We start from the raw sequence: 23,348 nt of genomic DNA, 5'->3' as shown, positions 1-23,348 counted from the left end.
ATAGATAGATAGATAGATAGATAGATAGATAGATAGATAGATAGATAAGTTGGAGGACTTTATGTTCATCCTATATAAATTTCACTTTGTTAGATGTAGCCCATCCATTCAGGCTCTCAAAATTTGGAAGGATTCTGAATTTATCGTCCGACATAGTAACAATTCTTCCCAGCTTCATGTTATCTGAAAATGTAGCCACATTATCTATGTCTTCATCAAAGTCACTAATAAAAATGTTGTAAAGAACCAGCCAATCACAGAACCCTGAACCAAGATGTGATGCCCAATAGAGTATACTGCTACATCACTTAAAATACTAGAAAGGGTTCCAGGGTTAGTTTAAGGATTGGGTCTTCAGGGATGCAGTTAGATATAAAACTATAATTTAGGTCAGGCAATAAATGGTGTTTATATTGTATTATTTGGCTCAAGCTATCTTTTGTATATGGATAATACATGGGCCAACTAGAATACACTAATTTAGAAATTTTTTGTTAGTGACTTTATCTTTATATCCAAAACAACTGGCATAATCTTGCATCTTAGTCCTATTTGCCCTCCCCAGCAGCAGGAAGGGATCACTCCTTTCTCTGAATCTCTCACCATGTGGTATTTCTCATATTCTAATCTATGGGATAGTTACTTGTATATTATTTAATATCATTTACTAGACTATTATCCTGAAGAGCAGAGATTATTATATCTTCCTGCTGTGTCTGTACCTAGGCATTTAAAGTCCTTGTTGCCCCAATGACATGGCACTTTAGTTTGGTATTGACAATGGCTCTTTGACAAGGTTACCTGGAACCGAAGATGTGGTTTTGCACAGACCATGTGTAAAATTTGTGAGCTTCCCAATAATAATACACTTTTTGTTTCATGTCTCCTCCCACAGTTTTCCATGAGAAAATCAGAATTTGACTCACACCTAGGTCCTCTCATGAAAGGGAAAGTGCTCTCAGCACCTTTGATTTGTTTGTTTTTGTTTCTTGCTAGGTGATGGGGTTAAGTGACTTGCCCAGGCTCACACAGCCAGTAAGTGTCAAGTGTCTAAGGTCAGACTTGAACTCAGGTCTTCCTGAAGTCCAGGGCTAGTGCTCTATCCACTGCACCAACTAGAGTATCTTTGAAAGAATCAAACTAACAAGACATTGAATATAATACAAGCTTTATTAACCTGAAAAAAACACAAGGTACTCATTACCTGAACCCATAGGCAGTCAAGGAAACATTCCTTCTTGTTAAATCCTATCTCCTCTGAGGACTTACATAGGTACTCCACACTATCCTGGTCCTGGGAAACCCCAAAAGACAGGAAAGAACTAAGGGTTGCTAGGGAGTCTTAGACAGTTGCATAAGTACTGGTAGTTTAAGAGACTTGCCCAGGGTCACAAAGTCAGTATATGCTAGAGATGGGTCTTGAACTTAGATCTTCCTGACTCTGAGGCCAGCTCACTACCTATTGTGCCACATTACCTATATTCTATTCATAAAGCAATAATTTTTTTTAAATTGCTCAGCAAAATAAAATGAAATGTGCCAGAAAAAAAATCTGCACCAAAACTGTAGGTCAAAAGCAACGCTAGCCTGAACAAATATGGTCCCTTAATCCATCGAAATAGGCAGCTAGGTGGCATAGTGAATAGAGTGCCAGGCCTAGAGTAAGGAAGACTCATCTTCCTGAGTTCAAATCTGGCCTCAGAAAGTAACCCTGGGCAAGTCACTTAAACTTGTTTCCTTAAATTCAGTTTCCTCATCCATAAAATGAACTGGAGAAGTAAATAGCAAACCACTCCAGTTTCTTTGCCAAGAAAACCTCAAATGGGATCATGAAGAGTTGGACATGACTGAACAACAAAAACAAAGCTTATGGAAAATGAATGAAAGAAGGGTGTTAATATCCTTTCCAAGAGAAATCATAAAGCCACAGACTGTTTAATATAGAAGGAACCTTACGGATCATCTAAGTCCAACCTCCTTACTTCAGTGATGAAAAAAGGGACACCCAGAGAGGAAAGTGTTTTGCCTAAATTGCAGAACAATCTGCTTCTGGCTTGAAATCCAACACTTCTTCCATGAAGCTGTCCAATTATGATTCCTTTTCCTTCCACTTCTCTTGTTATTGCTTCACCTACAAGAACCCTGGATATATATGTATATGATCCCAGAAGACTGAAGTTACAGGCACTAGCACATAGTAGGCTTTCAATAAATGTGTGCTGAATGAGTGTAATGGATGAATGAATTAAGGAGACACAGGGTTTCTATATACACACAGCTGAATTGAATGGGACTGAAATGTTTTAATTGCTCAAAATAGCATCACAATACAAATCCCACTTTGGGGAATTAGACTGAGAATCCAAATCACTGGGTGTTAAGGTGACTTTCCAAAGGCCACACAGCCAGTACGTATCAGCCTAGCTCTCTATACAATACTCCACATTTCCTCTATTCTGATTCATGAGTAGAATCAGAATCATAGAATTTCTGATTTGGAAGAGATGTCACTGGCCATCCAGTACAAGCTATACCTGTACAAGAATCTTCTACACACACACACACACACACACAAACACACTCCTCACTACTGGTCATCCTGTCTTTGTTTGAAATCCCACAAATAAAGGGGGATTCTACTATATTGTAAGGCAGCCCCTCCCACTTCGGGATAACTCTGATTGTTGGGAATCTCTTCCTTGTTACCAAGTTTGAATTTGTCTCATTGCAACTTCAACCCTCTGTTCCCAGTTCTGCCTTTTATGGCCCAAAAGAATAGACTAATCCCTCGCTTCTAGGTGAAAGTCCCTTCCAAATCAGAACAGAAAGAGGAAATGTGGAGTAGTGGATAGAAAGCTGGTAGGTGTCCTTTACCAGACTATGAATCCTCATATGGCTTTGATTTTTGTCCCTGACCATGTTGGTTGCTCTACCTTTCCAACTTGTTAATGACTTCCCAAAAAGGTGATGCCCATATAGGACAAACATTTCAGTTCCATATACAGTTTGCTCCCCAACATGGAGATATATTTAAAGTATTGTAAAATTTCAGGCTAACATAAGAATTTCCTTAGAAGACAAATTGTTCTTGACTCCAAAACCATATGGAATACTAGTTCTGTGGGTTCTCATTATCCAAAGTTCCATAAGTGACCTGGAAGGCAAAATTAGTGGGTATATGTGTTCCCTATACATGTGAATCCCATAGGAAAAGTCCTACAGTCTTACTTATATCTACTTAGTGAATCATAGAATCACTGGATATTAGAATTGGAAAAGATTTCAAAGGCCATAGCTAGAAACCAACCCCCCCTGAAGGATGAAGCCAGTTATAGTATCCCCATCAAGTCATCAAGCTTGAAGGTACAGTGGAAAGAGCACTGCCTGGAGTCAGAAGACCTCAGTTCAAATCCCATCCTTGATATTTACTACCTGAGTGAACTTGAGCAACTCACTTAACTTCCACAGGTCACAGTTTTTTCATATATAAAATGAAGGGGTTAGAGTACATGTTGTCTGAGATCCATTCAACTCTAAAACTATGAGCCAATGACCAATTTAGGCATTAGCTATTCTGCCCAGCTCCACATCAGCCACAAATTTCATAAGCACACCTTCTATGTCTTTATCAGGTCATTGATAAAAAAAATTGTTGAGCAGAGCAGAGTCAAGAACAGAGATCTGTCTAATATTCTTTGAATCTATCATTCAACCAGTCCTGAACCCACCTGATTATCATCCAGACCATATCTCTGCATTCACAGACATTATGAGAGGCTTTGCCAAATGCACTGCTAAAATCTAGATAAATTAATGTATGGAATGTTATTTTATAGTAAGAAATGATAAACATGAGCTATATGAGAAGATTTGTGTAAACTGATGAAAAGTGAAATAAACATGGCTACTAATGTATACAATGACTACAAGAATTTAAGAGAAAAAATATCACTAAAATGAAATCAAACTCTGAGTAACTGAAAAACCAAGGAAGGCCCCAAAGAACAGATATAAAACATAGCTCCCTCCTAATGAGAAAGAGACAACGGATTGGCTAAGTCAAAATGTCATATACATTATAAGAAGAAATTATTGTATTAATTTTTTTACTTATTTTTCTTTGTCACAAGAGAGGATTTAACATGAAAGGAGGATGAAGTTGAAGTGGTATTGGTATAAATACAAAAGTCACTGATTAATCATCTTTTTTAAAAAATCCATATATAAATCCATATATAAAATCCATATATATCCATATCCATGGCACTCCCCTGATCTACTAGTCTAATGAGAACCTTACTTGAAAAAAAAGAGGCTACTTTGTTTTTAATTAACCTAAGCTAGAATTTGATATTTCCCTTTCTAATTACTCATGGACCAGTCCTTTGGGAGGTAGCAAGACACAGCAGAAAGAATGATGGACATGGAGTCAAAAGACCTGGGTTTAAATCCTGCCTCAGATATTTAATAGCTGTGACAAATACTTTATCCTCTCAGAGAGACAGGTTCCTCATACATACAATGGAGATAATGGTATTGGTACTCCGTACTTTGTAAGATCATTTTGCAGAAAGTGCTTTGCAAACCATAAAATACTATCTAAATGAGTTTCATATCCTCTAATCTGAAGAATCTACTATAATCATCTATGTAAAAATTGCTTCAATGCTTAGCTCACTTCAGTCCTTAGCACTCCTCTAATTCTTTATGATTTCTCAAAGACCACTTATAGCACTTCAGGAATCCGATCTCCAAGGCTCTTCAGTATCCTGGGATATTTCCCAACATGACTTGAATTCAATGAAGGCTGCTAGTTTTCTCTTATTGTATCAGTTACTTTAGGTTTCAATTCTCCGTTAATCATATTTGTTCTGCATTTCCTAATTCAAAGATCACTCCCCTCCACAAAGAAAACAGAAGTGAACTGATTTAAGGAAATTTGCCTCCTCTCCTTATCATTGAATGAAGCCTCTGAATGACAGTACCATTCCTTTCTCATTCTGTTTTTCATCAGGTGGTGATTTTTTTTTTGAGCACTTACTGCAAGCCTCTGTTTATTCTGGTCTTTAACCTGCCTATTATTAAAAAGTGCTTGTTGTTGTTTGTTACCATGATGATGACTGAGCTAAATACAGCAACAATAACAATAACTACTACTACTATTACCACTACTACTAGTAGTGCTACTACTACTACTACTTTCAAACTCCTCCTCCTCTTCTTCCTACTACTACTACTACTACTACTACTACTACTACTACTACTACTATCATTTATTTTGTTGTGTTTAATTACCTGCCTTATCTTCTCTCATAAACATGTCCTTTTTAAGAAATCTTTTAGGCCAAGTTGATCTCTTTTGGAGCCTCTACCTTTTTCTTATTCATTAAAATTATTTACATCTGGATTGTCAAAATTTTTTTTCCTAAGAACTCTTCTCTCTATTGATCAGACTTCCCTCTTGGTCTTAGGCCACAGGTTCCTACTTATCTTTCCTCCAAGCTTTGAAATTTACTATTCTGAAATATGATATGTGACAATGCCCAGTACCCTCCCTCCACCCCCACTCTTATCGAGTATAAACTCCAAGATGGCATGGTTCCAGCTGCCTAAGGTTTCCATCACTTCTGCTTTGGCAATCAGTTCTTACTGGTCAAAATCAGGTCTGGAATAGCTGCCCCCTTCATCACTTCCATTACCTTCTAAAACAAAGGTTTTTATCATGGGGTCCACAGACCCCTATAGATTTCAGGGGATCCATGAATATAGATGGGAAAAAATACATCTTTGTTTTCATTAACACAATCAAAATTCAGCCTTTCTTTCAGTTACAAAAGTAAGCAACAAACTATACAGTATTAGGCTTCACCAGATTGACAGAGGGGTCTATGACACAAATGAGGTTAAAAATCCTTGTTCAAAAACAAAATTTGGTAGAGTTTTACAATTATCTTAGAATCCTTTAGGCAGTGTGACTTAGATCTCAGATTCTTCTGTTTAGGGTATATTTAAAGTCTATTCACAAATAACTAGGTTGCCCTAGTAATAGCTATCACAATTGAAATGCGTCTCCAAAAAGGATTTCAGCCAAGCCAGCAGCTGGCTTTGTTAAACACTTAGAGTACACAAATAATTTAAGATGAAACACTGAACCTTCAAATTGCATTTGTCAATTAAAACTACAGAGTTAATGGAAACGCACTAAAAGTATGTCCCCACGTTAATGGCTCTTCATTGACCGCAGTTTGCTTTATCAAGCCTATAGTTCTTCCCCCCAGGTTTACTGAGCAAATGTAAAATCACTATGCCTGGGACCCTTTCAGGACTATCATCCAAACTGTTCTCAATAATCCACACATTCTAAGGCTTCTTATAAAAAGGGACTTCTCATAAAAAAAAAAAAAACACTAGCACTTCCCTTTGCCATGTGGAAGAAGGGTTGCCAGTGCCATTTCAAAGCATTCAACTTGAAAGGGGTGAACGTGATGGAATGCAAGTAAGTGAGATTGATAGGGAGAAAAAATACAGAGATACTGTGGCTTGCCATGTGGCAGGGTCATCGATTGCTGGGAAATGACAGCAAGAAAGTCCTTGTAAGCCAGGAAGATGGAGTGCTTCAATTCAAGTAGGCTGGGAGGTACAAAAAAAACAACTGTACATCATCTGGTGGGCAAGGCTTCTGTGGGTGAGCTCGCAAGGCAAAAGTCTGTGATGCCCCTCCACTCGATGCGGCAACTTTCCCAGCGATATTGTTGGGGCAGGCACGTCAGCAAGGCAGAGGAGTTTGGTGCTTGGCTAAGGCTGCCCCCTCCTCCTGCCCAGAGAAAATGCTGGCTGTCCCTCAAACCGCTAAGTAAATGTGAGAATGCCCTCTGGGGTACTCCATCACTGCCAAAAGCACTTCATCCTGTAATATGAAGACCAATGATCTATAAACACTTACCACAACTATCAACAATAATGAGCTTACCAAGGGAGCAATAAAGTTTCCACAATCACTTAACGTTAATGTAGTACAATTGCTCCTTTTAAAACACTGTGCTTATTTAGATCAATTAAGCAAGTAATGCACGGAATGCCTACTGTGTGTCTCAGTATTGTGTTAAGAATTAGGGCATAGAGAAGAACTATGGGACATGGTCCTTAGCCTCAAAGACCATGAAAATGTGGGGAAAAGCTAAAACACACCCATCATCATTATTATTATCTTCCTCACTGCATTTATACAGCACTTTAAGGTTTGCAAAACACTTTTATATATGTTACCCATTTGATCTTCAAACAACAACCCTGTTAGGTTAGGTGCTATTATTTCACCCATTTTGTACATGAGAAAACTGAGGCATAGCTAAGTGACTTGCCCAAGGACAAAGACCTAATAAGTGTCAGAGGCAGGATTCAAACTCAGGATTTCCTAACTCCAAGTCCTGTACTCTATCCATAGCACCACATAACTGCTATGTAAAACAACTAGACTTGAGAGCAAGGGTCCTGTTTTTGCCTTCCCTTGCATCCCCAGCACTTGGCACATAGTAGGTACTTAATAAATGCTTATTGACTAACATGAAACAAAGAATATTACACAAGTAGCATGTGGCATACTCAATTGATCTATAAAGGGCCAAAATACAAGGTACAGATAGCACATATTCAGAAAGGGGAGACATTGGTGTGCATTGGAGTTATCAGGGAAAGCTGCATGGTGGTGGCATAATTTGATATGGGTTTTAAATGACTGGTAGGATTTAGATCAAGTGAAAGAAGGTTACAATAGGAAGATCATAAGCAAAGACATGAAAATAAGCATGATCATAGTGGATATGCAGACTAGACTGGTTGAAGATGAGAGAGAAAGAGACAGAGAGACAGAGAGACAGAGAGACAGAGAGAGTCTAGAAGAGTAAAAGAAGAAGCAGCCCAGTTTGCTCTTTCTCACCATTTTCTTCCTCTACCTTCTTTTCCTTTCGGCAGTTGGGAGCAGAACCATAATCAGTGTGGAACTATGGGGATTTTCTTCCAATTCATAGGGCTGTTGAGAGCATTTCTAGTCCTTCAGCAGTATAGAAATAAAGATTTTTAAAGAGAGAGATTAGAGAGTAGTGGAAAATAAGGTTAGTAAGGTAAAGTAGGGGCAAATAATGGAGTGCTTTCAATAATCCAAATGAGGCATCTCAGCTTGACCTTGACCTAGTGGGTACTGGGAACCCCTTCTAACCTTACCTCATCCTCCATCTTTCATGTAGCATGAAAGAGTAATGGATTTGGCATCAGGAGATCTGGTTTTGAATCCCAGATCTGATATTTACCACCTATGCAGTATTGGCAAGTCTTCTGAGCTCCCTGGGTTTTGGTTGTGTCATGTATAAAATGAGGGGGTTAGTTAGATGACCTCCACGCTCCCTAAAATCTCTAAATCTATGATCTGAAGATTATATACTCCTCTTGCATTTTAGGCTTTAGGCTTTAGATTATTAACCTTCTCTTAAATAGCTGATATGCTTTCTTACCTCCATGACCTGGATCAAGCTTTTCCCTATGCCCAGAATGTACTCCTGTCCTTCAGCTCCACTTACTGACAGCCAATGCAACCTGTAAGCCTCAGTTCAAGTGCCATCCCTTCCACAATACATCTTTGATCCTATGGGGAGGAATCCTTCATTAAGTTTTGCCTAGACTTTTGTAATAGCTTCCCTGCCACTTTTAACTGATTTTCCTGCCTCTAGACTCTCCCTCTCCAATCTATCCTTCAGTAGTCAAACTGCTATTCCTAAATCATAGTCTGGGAAGATAGGTGGTGTAGCAAACAGAGCACTGGGATTGGAATCAGGAGGACTCATCTTCATGAGTTTAAATTTGACCTCAGACACTTATGAGTTGTGTGACCCTGGGCAAGCCATTTCAGCCTGTTTGCCTCAGTTTCTTCATCTGTAAAATAAGCTGGAGAAGGAAATGGCAAACCACTCCAGTATTTCCACCAAGAAAACCCCAAAGGGGGTCACAAAGTGTCAGACATGACTGAAACAAGTGAACAACAAAAATTCATAGATCTGACCATGTCACTCTCCTCTTCAAGAAGTCCTCATGGCTCTCAATTGGGTCTAGGATAAAAGACAAACTCTTCCGTTTGACATTTAAAATCCTTTGCAATCTGGCTCTAGTTCACCTTCTTAGGCTTATTGTATGATATTCCCCTTGTGATACAGTACATTCCTATCAAATGGCCCATTAGCATTTCCTTATGTGACAATCTAAATCACATCTCCATTCCTTTACATGGTCTGTCCTCCATGCCTATAACACACTTCTTCCTTGTTTCCACCACACAGAATCCCTAGTTGCCTTCAATCCCCAATTCAGTACCTTCTTCATGCCTATTTTAATCCTTCCACTTCTTTCCCACACTCCCAAATTACTTTTTATTTGTCTGGTATATATTTGATATTCATGTCCAGAGAGACACTGTGGTATGTTGGTGGGACAGTTGTCTGCAAAACCAGGAGAACCTGGCTTTAAGCCCCATCTCTAGCACATACTGACTGTGTGACCTTGGGCATGTCCCTTAATCTCTCAGTGATGTAGGCAGCTCTCTAAAACAATTTTTCAGAGAAGGTAACTACTTGCATTGGTAAAGGGAGCTTCCTTACCCGGAAGTTTCTTACTATTTTATATTAAAGAAATCATATGTTCAGGCAGTCGATTCTGCCTATGTCTACATTTGGGCTGGCCAATTGAGACAAAATAATATCTAGTGATGTCCATCTGTTCCATCCTTCCTACCACAGAGGAATGGGACTCAGAATAATTCTATCAAAGGTATCATGTGAGCCCTCTCAGCAATATTTGCATTTTACAGAGGATTACAGGAGAGAATAAGGCTTGCCACCAAAGCACTAATAAATTCCCTAGACCTGCAGACATTAAGATCCTGGTGGCCCCTCCCCAAGCCCACTCTTCATTTCTTATTCTCCTAGGAGGGAATAAGATGGCAGACTCTGAAAAAAAAAAAGAGTCCTCTGAGGTTCCTTGAAAATGCAGAGGCTCCTAGCTGTGTGACCCTGGGCAAGTCATTTAACCCCCATTGCCCAATCCAAAAAATAAAAAAATAAAAATAAAAAATAAAATGCAGAGGCTCATAAGGTCGTCAATCAAGAAAGGACATTAAATTGCATTAAGTCCAAACCTCTCATTTTACAGATGAAAAAACTGAGACCTGGAAAGGTTAAATGTCTTACTCAGGATCAATATAGTTATTAAGTGCCTGAGGTAGGATTTGAAACTAGATCTTACTGACTCCAAGTCTAGCATCCCATCAGAAGGGTTTAGAAGGTTAAAAAAAGAGGTAGCCCAGTTTGCTCTTTCTCACCATTTTCTTCCTCCACCTTCTTTTCCTTTTTGGCAATTGGGAGCAGAACCATAATCAGAGTGGAACTGTGGGGATGTCCTCCCAATTCATAGGGCTGTTGAGAGCATTTCTAGCCCTTCAGCAGTATAGAAATAAAGATTTATGCCTAGTTGGAAGTAAGAATTAAAATAAGAAACAACAGATGCTAGGTGAGGGTGGGCTCTTCTCTGACTCTGCCCTCATTCTCTCAAGAAGTGAACTTAAGCCATTGTATCAGGTTCTCTCTCCCTTTCCCAGGAAGTAGTGACTACTGTAAGCCCCAACCACAAACAAACCACATCATCTGACAGTCATTTGTCCCAAGGACAGTTTATGGCATTTGCCATAGGTGCAAAAAATCCCATTTATGTATGTTTCAAAAGATTTCTCCTTTTAACACCATCCCAGGGGCTCCTTGGTGTTTGTGAGGAATGCATCCTCACTTCAAGGTGGGAACAGAGTGGGGAGCTGTCCCTCTGGTTCCTGCATTGTCACATAAAGGGCTCTGTATCATATGAGGAATTTTTTTAAACCCAGGAAAAGAAAGACCCAGGCCAACTGCTTTTCTTCCTCCAACCTTGGGAGCCTGTAGGCCCTAGAGACACATGGTCATGTGCCTAGTAAGCCTATTGGATGATCTTGCTCTGTAAAATAGAAATAATTGCATTAGTAGACACACACACAAACAAAAAAAAAAAAAACCAGTAGGAGGACATATTTGTGGGGAAGAAGTATTGAGTACTTACTAGTCCTCCTCAAATCATACCACACAGGTGAGAGTCTATTCTGCTTATATATAATGTCAGCCCTTCATTCAATTTTGAAGAAGAATTTTCTATGGAAGGAGACAGAAAAGGACCAATAGACTTTTTTTTAAAGTATCCTCTCCCCAAAATTTCTTAGGTTTAATACAGGGAAATTTAGTCTTCCACAGTAGCTATTAGGATAGAATTAATATTTTATCAATGATTCTCAGAGTTTGATAATGACCTAAATCCAGTATAGTAGTAAACCTACATTAGGGAAGTATTTCCAAAACAAATAGTCATTTGGCTTATTGCTTTCCTACTTTTTAGTCATTTTCAGTCTCAGAAAGTTACCTAGAGCATTTTCTGTCATGGTGAAAGTCTAAGTTCCAGGTCCCCAAGTAAAACTTTGAAGTGTCCCTCCAACCTATACCCCACCTAATTGGTCTAGGGAAGCAGAAACACTGTGGAAGTGCTCCTTTTGTAAAGCCCTCCAAGTGCTGGAAGAGATACTATTATTACCTATGATCCTGTCTTTTAAGGGACCAATCAGAATAACCAATATGTCAAAGTGATGAGGGTACCCTTCACAATTTTCATCCAGAAGACAAAATTACTTGGCATCATTGATCCCATTTTAGAAGAAAGCCAGATCCATTCTTTACCCTTGATTTTACTATCCACTAAATTATTATATAGAATATGTATCCTGGATTTGAGCTCATCATTGTCGGCACTCCTTCCACTGATTCAGCCTGATTGCAACCCATCCAAGTCTTTCTTTGTCATTCTTGTCCATGCCTTTCCATCCTCCACACAGCTGCCAAACTAATATTTCTAAACACGAATCTAACCAATTTACCCCTCTACTAAAAACTTAAATGGCTCACTCTAAATTCCAACACTTAGCACAGTGCCTGGCACATAGTAGGTACTTTCATAAATGTTTGTTGAATTGAATTTGTTCAATTGAATTCTAGGATAATTTTAAAAATCTCACCACTGGACATACACCCCAAGAAAAATGATGTTTTAAAAGGTTCCTTATAAGACAAAATAGTTGTAACAACACTTTTGTAATAGTAAAGAACAACTAGAAACAAAGCAGATGGCCTTTAATGGGGGAATGGGTAAATTAGATATGGTACATGAATGTAATGGAATGTCACTTGAAGAAATATAAACAAGAAACTATGAATATGATGAATATGGGAAAACATGGTAAGACACATGAACTGACACAAAATGAAATAACCAGAACCGAGAAAATATACATTATGACTGTAATATTATAAATGGAAAGAAAAACTCCATGATAATTGAAATTGAATGCTGTAGAAGTATCATGACCAATTTAAGCCCCCAAAAAAAGATATGACAATATACCTCCTTCCCTTCTTTGCAGAAGCAGGGGACTATGGGTATGGAACACTTTTTTTATTCTTGGTTTCAATGGATGACTTTTGGAGGGGAATATATTGACAAATGTAAAATATATAAAAAACAAAAGATATCAATAGAAAAAATTTCAAAATAACAGATCCTAAACCTGGCATTTAAGGTCTTCTACAATCTGGCTCTTGCCTATTTTTATTTCATATCAACCACCTTTATGTACTGTCTATCTATGCCAAGCAAACTGGCCTGCTCTCTACATGTGACATTTCATTTCCAGCCTCTGTGACTTTGTATAGATAGTTCACTGTGTCTGGAATGTACTTCCTCCTTACCTCCCCCTAATAGAATCCCTAGCTTCCTTCAAAGCACAATACAGGTGCAACTTCCTACATCAAATATTTCCTGGTACACTAAATGCTCTCTCTCTCTCTGACTCTCTTTCTCTCTCTCTCTCTCTGTCTTTCTCTCTCTCTTCTTTAATGAATATTACTTCAATTAATAAATAAGTACTTTTAAGTGCCTACTATGTGCCAGGTGCTAGGAGCTGGGCATATAAATACAATAAATGGAAAAATATCTACTCACAATAAGCTTACATTCTAAAAGGGAGTCAGTAAGTACATATATAAGTGTATACATGATAAATAGAAAGAGAATAAATAGAAAGTGTTTAAGTACAAGGTAGTTTGAAAGGAAGAAGTCTACCAGTGTAGAGGATCAGGAAAGGTTTCATGTAGAAGGTAGTACATCTTTAAGGAAGAGGCAGTTTCCACGAGACTGAAGTGAGGAGCGAGTGCATTCTAGTCACAGACAGTTCTCACTTTGGGCAAGTGGGCCATTTCATAGACCTCTACATAAAGCAATTTTTACATAATGCAAATTTGCCCCTGCCCACCCACTTCATTTAACCTATATTACAGAGACATACACAAAATAATGCTCATCAATGTCTATATTACCTTAGCATGTTAATATCTTTATATTTGCATTCTTATTCAATGTTACATTCCAGTCATAAAATGTACTAAAATACAGCCATATTAAATACTGTACCATAATACTAAACAGAATTATGAAATAAAAAGAATATACAGTACTATACAATGAAGTTAACATAGTTGTGCAGTATGTTACCCCTTCCCCACCCACTGCACCTAGCCATTACCACTAGTAGTTGCCTGCATAACATTTTTATGAAGCAATTGAGAGATGTGTAGACAATGGCTCTCTTTTTTTTCCTTGTATATCTGATGATAGCAAGTGATATTATCCTTAACTAGTCTTCAAACTTTCAAAATTCTTGAAGCGTTCTTTCAGAATTCTTTACATAAAGTCAAATTTATGTAATGTAAATTTACATAAAGTGAGAACTATCTGTATTAAGAACAACCAGTATAAAGTCACAGAATTGGGAGATAGAGGTTTGTGTGTAAGGAACAGATACAGTCAATTTGGCAGCTCAAAGTACAGAATGGGGAGTAATGTACAATGAGGCTGGCAAGATGAGTTGGGGCAAGGTTGTAAAGAGTTTTAAAAGCTAAAGAGAGAAATTTCTATTTTATCCTAGAGACAACAGGAAGACACTGGAGTGGGAACATGATATGGTCAGATCTGTGTTTAATGAAAATGATTTAGTCAGCAGTGTGGAGAATGTGTCGAAGCACTGAGAGATGAGGCCAAGAGATCAATTAAGAAGCTATTGTCGGGGGCAGCTAGGTGGCACAGTGGATAAAGAACTGGCCTTGAAGTCAGAAGGACCTGAGTTCAAATCCGACCTCAGACACATAACACTTACTAGCTGTGTGACCCTGGGCAAGTCACTTAACCCCACTGCCTAACCAAAAAAAAAAAAAGAAGAAGAAGAAGAAGCTATTGTCATAATCTAGACTACAGATGATAAGGGTATCAACTAAAGTGATGGTTGTGTACAATGAGAAAAGGAGTTGGTTACAAGAGATGGTATAGAGGTAGAAATGACAAGATTTGGCAACTAATTTAGATATGCTGAGTGAGTGAAAGTGAGGAGCTGAGGATAATGCCAAGGTTACCAATCCAGGAGACTGGAAGAATGGTGGCACCTTTAACAGAAATAGGGAAGGGGGGTGAGTTGGGGGAGGCATGATAGGAAGATATTCCTCCAAGGAATATAGGTTCTTTCTGAGGTTTCACCTCAAATTCAGAAAATTGGCAAAGATGAAAAAGTATGGAAATAGTCAATATTGGAGAGCTTGTAGAAAGATAAGAAGATGTGTGTGTTATTGGTAAAGCTGAGAATTAATACATTTTGAAAAGCAATTTGGAATTGTGCAAATAAGTGACTAAGATGCATATGCCCTTTGATTCAGAGAATACACCAGAGACTAGGTGCCAGGAATTAACACAGTGTCTGACACATAGCAGGCACTTAATAAATATTAGTTGACTGACTGAGTACTACATGACTCAATGAGGTCATTAATAAGATAAAAGTCCCCATATCCACCAACATATTTACAACAGAAATTTGTGTGATAGTAAAGAACTAGAAACAAAGCATATACCCATTGACTGGGAAATGGCTAAAGAAATTGTGATACATGAATGGAACACTACGCAGTAAATAACAATGAATATGATGACTAAAAGAAGTATGGAACTGATAAAGTGTGAAGTAAGCAGAGCCAAGAAAACAATATATACAATGACTACCACAATATAAATGGAAAGAGCAACAATCATAGAACAGGGAATATCACACAATTACAAAGAATAAGCGTAGTGCCAAAGGAAAATAAGAGAAGACTCCTTTCCCCACTCTTTTGCAGAGGTGGGAAGTTTATGGGCATGAAGCACTAGACATATTTTCAGATATTGTTTGTTGTGTTGATTGGTTTTAATGATGCTTTTTTTTTTCTCTTCCTCCTTTTTTGTCTTTAAAAAAAATAATTTCTGTTACATAGGATGGCTCTGTGGCAGGATGGGGAGAATTACAGGAGAAATTTAGGAGATATAAAAAAGATTAATAAAATATTATTTTAAAAAGAAAATAAGCTCTTTGGGGACAGATACTATTTCATTTTTTGTCTTTGTGTCCCCAGTGTCTTGCAAATTATAGATGCTTATAAGATATTTGATCTTATAAGGGACCACTCTTCCATTTTGTTGCTGTGCAAGGCACCCTTCATGACATGAGTGAATACCTTTGACAAATGTCTGTTTTCTTATTTTGTACCTCACTTATTGTTGACTGTAGGACTGTGTGGTGCAGTGGAAAGAGTATTAAAATTGGAGTCACAAGACCTGGATTTTAATCCCAATTCTACTATTTATTTTCTGTATGACTTCAGGCAAGTCACTTAACTTTTCATTGATAATCAATCAGTAAACATTTATTAAGTGCCTACTGTGTACCAGGCACTATGCTTACTGCTGGTGATACAAAAGGTGACAAAAGACAGACCCTACTTACAAGGAGCTTAAGATCTAACTTCTCTAGGTTTCAGCTTTCTCATATATCAAATTTGGGGTTTGGAGCTCATGCTCTAGATTAGTGATCCTATGAAACTCTAGGAAATCTAAAAAAGCATAAAGACTTGGTTAGTTTGTCATTCTCAATATCTTTAAAACAAACAAAAGGAATATAATCTTAAGATAAAATTAAATATAATCTTTGTATTATAGAATGACATGATATTCAAAGGAAGCAGTCTGCTAACAATTGAAGTAAGGTTTTTTTTTTTTTAGCAGATCACCTTTTTGGAATATTTGTTGTTTTTAATTACAGCCATTTGGCACTCACAGATGGTAAATGAAGTTGTAGTGTTCTGTTTTCAATAACGAGGATGGCGGTATAATAAATAAGTCATTGTGAAATCAAAGGATGTAGTTGATACACAGTATGGTGTGTTATTTATTATCTCTATATTACCTTTGCGTGTTAATATATCTTTATATTTGCATTCCTATTCAGTATTCCATCTTGAATACTACTGCCAGACTAATCTTCCTTAAATATAGAATTCATCATGTCACTACTCAACTCAAAACCTTTTAGTAATCCCCTATTGCTTATTGTATCAAAGCTAAATTCCTCTTTCTGCCTTCTCACTACTTTCCAGTAAGTAAACTCCACTCCAATCAGCAGATATCTCACTAAGCCAGAGTGACATCATGCATATTCCAGCCTCTGTGCCTTTCTTTGCCTATGAGAGGGGTGTGGGGGGTGGGGGGGGAGATAGAGTGGGAGGAGTGAGAGAGAGAGAGAGAGAGAGAGAGATCGATCCTCACTCTTCTTTGTCTAACCAGTTTTTCCTTTAATTAAGATCAAACTCAAGTCTCTTTCTTCCATGAAACTTTAACAATTCAAGCCCATAGTAACATATTCCTTCTTTTAACTCATTATTCAATCTCTCTGTGGGTGTTATTCTTATAATAGCTTCTCAAGTGGGTTGTAAAAGTCATGGAGGGGAAGATATCATATGCTACATTTTTGCTATGTATAATACGTGGCACATAGTAGGTACTTTAATAAATAGTTGTGCATTGATTAATTCGTTCTGTATTATCCATAGACATTGAATTACATAATGCTACTTAAAGTGCTTAATTGAATCTAAAGTCTCATCAACCTGAGTGTCAGATCCAAGGATGCAAATCACAATGCATGCTAGGAGTTCTTATCTATACCCTCCCCTAAGTTCACCTTGGAGGGTGGGGAATGGTCAGTTCGCCGTAATAAGATCCTTTCTTATATTAGTTTAACATTACAAGGATGCTAGAGGAGCATATAGGCAATCTCTCCATTAACCTGCAGTCATTTTTAAAACATTTTTTATGAGATCCTTAATTCCAGTTTTTGTGGTTCCCTATTTGTATGTGTCTCAGCCTACTCACAACCACCATATACCTCTCCATTGCCTTCTGAGTGATACTTATTCTTTGAAGACTCTAGTGTTCCATGACTTGCAACCATATGACATGGCACTCAATTTCCTATCTCCATCCCTTTGCACTGCCTACCTCCCATCCCTATGGCATATTTCTTCCACATCACAACCTTAGAGAAGCTCTTGCTTCATTTAAAACTCTGTTCAAAAGCCATCTTTTCCATGAAATCTTTCCTGATCTCTCTATCCATTAGTACTCTCATCCAAAAATTACCTTGTATTTCTTTTAAACATTTTATATATGTTTATGTATGTACATGTTGTGTCTCCCCTTCTCCTTCCCATGGAAAATAAAGTCTTTGAAAACAGCAACTTTTTCTTTTATGTCTTTGAGTCCCTAGTCCCTAGCACATAATAGGCAGTTAATCAACGCGTGTTGGTTGACTTAAAAGTTGGTATTTAAGAGATGGACCTTCTCAAGGAGAACTCATAGCCAAATATTATCACCAGTAGAATATTGTTCATAAAAATAATAATCTCATATTTCAGGAAGAACTTAGGAATCATTAAAAGAACCTCCTAATTTCCTAAAGGTAATTGAAACTTCTCTATTATTTTAATCTGGGCCCAACTCATTGTCTATTTGGAACATCTGTCCAATATACATACATACATATTTATTGTTATTCAGTCATTCAGTTATATTCAACTCTTTGAGATCCCATGGAACATAACATGCCAATGCTGTCCATGAATTTTTCTTAGCAAAGATACTGGAGTGGTTTTCCATTTCCTTCTCCAATGGATTAAGAGAAACTGAGATTAAATGACTCGCCCAGGATTACCCAGCTAGTAAGTGTCTGAAGCCAGATTTGAACTCAGGTCTTTCTGACTCCAGGCCCAACACTCTATCCACTGAGCCATCTACCTCCCTCTTGACATATATTACCATATACACATACAAATATATGCACAGACACACATATATATATGCACATGCACACACATATACACACATGCATATATACATATTTATAATATCTAGATATGTAAGTATGTAAGATCTATATATGTATGTAGGTACACATATATACATATATAGTGCGTATATATACATATCTATACACATAGGTATTTGTATATTTATATACACATGATATGTTCAAAATAACTTTACTTCAGTTCTTAGCAGACTGCTTCTTCTGAGTACCATGTTATTCTATAATATTAAGGCTAAGAATCACATTTTTGGACAGTCTAAAATCTTTAACTTAGCTGTTGGTATTCTAAATATAAATTCTTTATCCAATGAGAGAATGGACATACTATTCAAGGAAATGAAAGAATGAATGAATGAATGAGTGAGTATTTATTAGGTACTTACTATGTACAAAGCATTGGGGATAGACATAAAAAATCCATATAACCCCAGCTTTCAAGGAGCTCTAATTCTACCAGGGAAAAAAAGAACACATATAGGAAATTTGAGTTGCAAGTCAAATGGAAAGTCCTAGTAATCCTTAGGGTATAGGTGTAAGGAAAATAGTAATATATCTTCTTTAGTATCATTTCTATTGATAAAATCACATAGGTTTAACCATTTGATTGTGCCAGACTAGTGGTAATAACTTTGTTTTCTGATTTTTTAATAACTATGATTACTGAGGAGGAGGGAACAGTACTACCTGCAGAGACATATTCCAAATAGTATTTCCATAAGCATTGCTCCCCTAGACAATGACTGTAGCTGGGCAAGCTAGAGGCAGAGCCTGAGGCCTAGTGAGTTCTGCTGTTCTTGGGCCTCTTGGGCTTATTTACCTATAAGTTAAAGTTAGTCAGCAATTATTGGTTGTCACTTTTCCCCTTCTCCACAGGGTTTGCTTCCCTGGCTAATGGAAGAATGAGGAAAGGGAAAAACAGTGAACAGAGCTAAAGGGTTCTATTTTTCTTCGGGTTTGGGGGAACATAGTACTGAATTGTCCCTATTAGAGTGTTAGGGAAAGTCACAACTGAGGAGGAGGTAGTGGTTTAACCCAGCTACCTCCTATCTTTCCTTCAGATTGCCTTGCTGTTTCAGGTAATTGGGCTTGCCTGCCTCATTGGTGACAGGTCATAAGTAGCTAATGTAAGTGGTAGAAGGGATGATGGGCTCTTCTCCACAGGAGTTACTTTCCTGGATGATGGCTGTAGGGCCAGTCTGGAAGCAGGACCAGTAGAGTGGGAAGCACAGCTGTTCCCAGGTTACTTGAGCCTATGTTTCCACAGATAGCAGTTGATTGGCTGATGTTAGTGGTACCCAGAAGGGCAAGCCCCTTCTCCACAAAAGTTACTCTTCTCAATTATGACTGATGTCTGAATTGAGAGGAATTATATTAATTGAAATTCCTTCTATAAAGAAAACCATAGGATGGAAGTTGCAGCTAAATGGAAGAACAGTTGAAATTGTTCTTAGAAATACAAATAATGGCAAAACAAGGGCTTAAAGATTTTTCTAAAGCCAATAAGGAAAAGACACTGAAGAAGGAAATGGCAAACCACTCCAGTATCTTTGCCAAGAAAACCCTGTGAACAGTATTAAAATGCTGAGGAAAAAAAAACATTCAAACACAGAAGATGAGCCCCTCAGGTTGGAAGAATGGAGGATAACTACAAGTAGCTCCAGCACCAATGAAATGACTGAGCCAAAGCCAAAAGGAAGCTCAGCTATGGATGTCTGGTGATGAAAGGAAAGTCCATTGCTGTAAAAATGAATATTGCATAGGAACCTGGAATGTAAGATCTATGAACCAAAGTAAGCTGGATGTAGTCAAACAAGAGATGGAAAGATTAAATATCAGCATCTTGGGTGTCAGTGAAATTAAATGGATGGGAATGGGTGAATGCAATAGAAGTGATCATTATATATACTACTGTGGACAAGAATCCTTTAGAAGAAATGAAGTATCATTCATAATCAATAAAAGGGTGAGAAAAGCAGTACTAGGGTATAATATAAAAAATGACAGAATGATATCTGTCAAATATCTGTTCAAATCCAAGGTAAACCATTCAATAGTAATACAAGTCTATGTTCCAACCACTGATGCTAAAGAGGCCAAAGGTAATTAGTTCTATGAAGACCTACAACATCTTCTAGAAATAATATCCCCAAAAGAAGGGTGTCACATACATCATAGGGGATTGGAATGTTAAAATAGAAAAACAAAAGATAATTGCAATAGGCAAATTTGGCCTTGGAGTACAAAATTAAGCCAAGCAGAGGCTAATAGAACTCTGTCAAGATAACTCACTGGTCATAACAAACACTCTTTTTTAACAACCCAAAAGTTAACTCTATATATGCACATTACCAGATGGTCAATATCAAAATCAGATTGATTATATACTCTGCAGCCAAAGGTGGTAATGTTTTATACCGTCAGTTAAAACAAGACCTGGAACTTTCTGTGACTCAGATCATGAGTCATAAATATTGCAAAATTCAGACTTAAATTGCAGAAAATAGGGAAAGCCATCAGACTCTGTAGGTATGATTTAAGTAATGTCCCTTATGAATATGAAGTGGAAGTGATAAATAGATTTAAGGGATTAGATCTGGTAGGTAGAGTGCCTGAAGAACTATGGACAAGGCTTCACAATATTGTACAGGAACTGCAATAAAAAATATTACAAAGAAAAAGAAGAGCAAGAAAACAAAATGACTGTCTGATAAGGCTTTACAAGTACCTAAGGATATTAGAAAAGTGAAAGGTAAAGGATAAAGATATACCCAACTGAATGCAGAATTCCAGAGAACAGCAAGGAAAAATAATGTTTCCTTAAATGAGCAATGCAAAGAAATAGAAGGAAACAATGGAGAGGGAAAGACAAGAGATTTGTTCAAGAAAAATAGAGACTTCAAGGGAATATTTCATGGGAAAAAAAACAGGCATGAAAAAGTAAAAAAAAAATGGTAGGGACTTAACAAAAGTAGAAGAGATTAAGAAGACATAGCAAGAATATACAGAAGAACTATACAAGAAAGATCTTAACATCACTGATAACCATGATGGTGCGATTACTGATCTAGAGTCAGACAATAAGATAAGTGGAAGTGACAGAATTCCAGTTGAGCTAATTAAAATCCTAAAAGATGATGCTGTTAAAATGTTGCACTCAATATGCCAGCAAATTTGGAAAACTCAACAGTGGCCACTGGATTGAAGAAGATCAGTTTATGTCCCAATCCTAAAGAAGGGCAATGCCAAATAATGTTCAAATTACTGAACGATGGCACTCATTTTACGTGCTACCAAGATTATGCTTAAGATTCTGCAAGCTAGGCTTCAGCAATATGTGAACTGAAAATTAACAAAAGAATAGGTTGGTTTTCAGAGGCAGAGGAACTAGAGACCAAATTGCCAGCATTCACTGGATTATGGAGAAAGCAAAGGAGTTCCAGAAAAACATCCACTTCTTCGTTAACTACACTAAAGCTTTTGCCTGTGTGGATCACAACAAAATGTGGCAATTCTTCAAAAAGATGGGAGTACCAGATTATCTTATTTATCTCCTGAGGAACCTGTGTGCAGATCAAGAAGCAACAGTTAGAACTAAACATGGAACTGATTGGTTTAAGATTAGAAAATGAGTAAGAAAAGGCTATATATTGTCACCTTATTTACTTAACTTATATGCAGAGTACCTCATGAGAAATGCCCGGCTAGATGAATCAAAAGCCAGAATTAAGGCTGCTGGGAGAAATATCAGCAATCTCAAATGTGCAAACAATAGCACTCTGATGGCAGAAAGTGAAAAGGAATTAAGAAGTCTTTTGATGAAGGTGAAAAGAGAGTGTAAAAGCTAGCTTAAGCTTAACATCAAAAAAACTAAGATCTTGGCAACTGGTCCCATCACCTCCTGACAAATAAAGGGAGAAGAAATGGAAACAATGTCATCTTTTATATTCTTGGTCTCAAAGATCACTACAGATGGCAACTTTAGCTATGAAATTAAAAGATGTTTGCTCCTTGGAAGGAAAGCTATGACTAATCTGGACAACATACTAAAAAGCAGAGACATCACCTTGTTGGCAAAGGTCTGCATGGTCAAAGCTATGGTTTTTCCAGTAGCAGTGTTTGGTTATCAAAGCAGGACTATAAGGAAAGCTGAGCTCTACAGAATGGGTGCTTTTGAATTGTGGTGCTGGGGGAGAATTTTGAGAGTCCCTTGGACAGCAAGGAGATTGAATCAGTCAATACTTAAAGAAATTAATTCAGACTATTCACTGGAAGGTCAAATACTAAAGCTGAATCTTAAATACTTTGGCCACATAATAAGAAGACAGGGCTCATTGGAAAAGACACTGATGTTGGGAAAGACTGAAAGCAAGAGGAAAAGGGACATCAGAGGATGAGATGGATAGATAGTGTCATGGAAGCAACAAACATGAGCTTGGACAGACTTTGAGAGATAGTGGAAGATAGTAGGGCCTGGTATTCTATGGTCCATGGGGTCGTAAAGAGTTGGACACAACAGAACAACAACAAAGCCAACGAGAAACATCATTCCATAGGACATTTGGTTTTCTTGTATTATAGTTGTCATGATAAGTATTCGTAGAAAGACCAATCTCATTTGATGTAATTACTCCTGCTGCAGAAGATAGAGAAATCCTACAAAGATCTCAAAAGACCTTCCAAATTAAATCAATTTATACTTAGGTACTCTGTGATTTTAATGCAAAGGTAGGAATAGAATGGAAAAAACATATGCTTAAGCATATGAATTATGGATCAAGATTGAGAGAGGACAAAGACATAGATACATAGATACAGAAGCCTCACATGTTTTTATCATGAAACTGTCACAGAGAAAAAGATCAGATACGGTTTACTGAATATGCTTAGCACCAAATGACATTATGAAAATGAAATTGCTTATATTTCAACAGACAGAAAATGGCTAGCTACTGAGGCA

This window comes from Vombatus ursinus, unplaced genomic scaffold (assembly GCF_900497805.2).
Source record: "Vombatus ursinus unplaced genomic scaffold, bare-nosed wombat genome assembly UNPS02014813.1, whole genome shotgun sequence".
Taxonomy (NCBI): Eukaryota; Metazoa; Chordata; class Mammalia; order Diprotodontia; family Vombatidae; genus Vombatus; species Vombatus ursinus.
This window is presented reverse-complemented; position numbering follows the sequence as displayed.